Raw genomic sequence first — 2355 nt, 5'->3', positions numbered from 1 at the left:
CAGGCTGGCTGCCAGGAAAAGAGTGAAGGATGCCCCTGAGCTCCCAAAAAGTCTGTTTAGTGACACTGAGGACAAAGCTCTGGGTCCTAATCTTTAAGTTGCCACTAAGTTCCTGGCCAGCCCACTACTCATTTCATTTACTCCAAACCCCACCTGTACTTTATTTTTAAAAAGATTTTATTTATTTATTTTTAGAGAGAGAAGGGAGGGAGAGAAACATTGACGTGTGAGAGAAACACTGACCAGGTGCCTCCTGCATGCACCCCAACCAGGGACTGGGCCTGAAACCCAGGAACTGAACCAGCAACCCTTCTCTTTGCTGGATGATACTCAACCAACCGAGCCATGCCAGTCAGGGCCCTACCCTCATTTTAGAAGTTAGAGCTGCCCTGGCTGGTGTGGGTCAGTGGATTGAGCACAGGCCTGTGAAGCAAAGGGTCACTGGTTCAATTCCCGGTCAGGGCACAGGCCTGGGTTGCAGGCCAGGTCCCCAGTAGGGGACACATGAGAGGCAACCACACAATGTTCCTCTCCCACGCTTTCGCCTTCCCTTCCCCTCTCTCTAAAAATAAATAAATAAAATATTTTTAAAAAGAAGTTAGAGCTACAAGAAATCTTAGAAATCATGCAGTGTAACCTTGCTACTCCATCCCCATTTTATAGATAATAGAGGACCCCAAAGTTAGTGACTCACCTTTATTTTTAAAATGAATGTGAATACAGAACTTGCTTTCCACTGAAAACATCAGGAAAATTTACAAGTGCAACACAGATCCTCAACTGATTCAACACATAATTCCTTCAACAAATATTTCTTTACCTGTTCGGCACTGTTCTTAGAATAAAAAATAAGTTCTTATTGCCATGAGCTGGTGAGACAATAAAAAAAAAACACGCAAACTTTGTTAATTTTGAATATTTAGGTGCTATGAAGAAAATTAAAGGGGGAAATTGACAAAAGGGTGACCTGGGCTACTTTAGATAGAAGAGGTGACATTTGAGGTAGGACCTGAATAAGGAGTAAGAATGCATCACAGGGAAAGCTACAAGGAAAAACATCGAAGACACTGAGGCAGAAATAATTGCAGATGTCTGCCAAGAAGGATGGCCAGTATGGCTGCTAGGAAGTGGGGGGAAAGCATACTAGATGGGGTCGAGGAGGCAGGCAGGGGCCAGATCATGTAGGTCTTGTGGGCCACAGGAGTTTGGATTTTATAACAGCTTTACCAAGATATAATTTACTTGCCATACAATCCACCCACTTCAACTAAGAGTTTCGCTTTTATCCTAAGTTTCACAAGAAGTCATTGAGGGGGCATTAATTTCTTAGCCAAATTTTAAAGACTGATGTGGCTACTGTGTGGAGGATGGATTCGACAGCTACTGAGAATAAGAGTGGAAGCTGGGAGGCCCACTGGGGAATCTGTGAGGTAACCTAGGTAAGAGATGATCCCAGGTTGTACCAGTGTCCACAGTAGAGATAGAAGGGGTCACATTCAGGATATATTTTGGAGAGAGAATCAGCTGCGTTAGGTGTAGAGTGAGGGGAAGAGTAAATGGTGATGTTTCTAGGTGTGTAAGAAGAGTGTGGCAGAGAGCCGAGAATCCTGTTCTAGATCTGTTACGTCAGGGGCACCACACAGAGGCACCCATCGGTTTGGAAGGCTCATTAACTTAAGGCAAACATTCAGAGGCCTACAGTGGTCGGGCACGGAGCATATAAAAATAAAGGAAGCCCAGTCCTGGCCTTACTCAAGTCACTCAGTCTCAAACAAGTGAAACCAAGAACTACATCTCAGGGTACCAAGTGCTGGAAGAGAGGGTATCTGTTAGGATGTATTTGACTGCAAATAACAGACAATTCTGACATAATCTGTCTTAAACAATAAGGACACTGTCATTACACACCACAAGGAGTCCAGCCTTCTAAGATCCTCTTCACTTTGCTCTCTTCTGCATTTTGGCTGCTAATTATTGCCTGGAAGCAAGATGAGCACAGTAGTTCTAAGCTTCCCATCCAGATCCAGGAACATTCAGAATCAAAAGGAGGTCCATTTCTTTGGTGTTTCCTTCTTAAGACTGTGGGACCCTTTCCTGGAGGCCACCCCCACCCCCAATCTCTTACTAATCACTGGCCTCAAAGGAGTCACACCTGGTTGGAAACAAACCTCCTGGCAAAGAGAATAGGACCACCAGAAGTGGACTAGACTTGTCAGGATTTATTCCTGGAATGGGAAAAGGGCCCCCCTGAGTAAAATATGAGCCCTGCCTGCAGGAAGATGGACAATGGCTGTTAAGCAGGAGCTCAAAGTGTCTGCCATACAGCAGAACGAAGGCATTGCTGGAAGCCCCGGA

This window comes from Artibeus jamaicensis, unplaced genomic scaffold (genome assembly GCF_021234435.1).
Source record: "Artibeus jamaicensis isolate MK-2021 breed Jamaican fruit bat unplaced genomic scaffold, CSHL_Jam_final contig_700, whole genome shotgun sequence".
NCBI classification, from domain to species: Eukaryota; Metazoa; Chordata; class Mammalia; order Chiroptera; family Phyllostomidae; genus Artibeus; species Artibeus jamaicensis.
The sequence above is the reverse complement of the archived record's forward strand: the minus strand, read 5'-3'. Positions refer to the sequence as shown.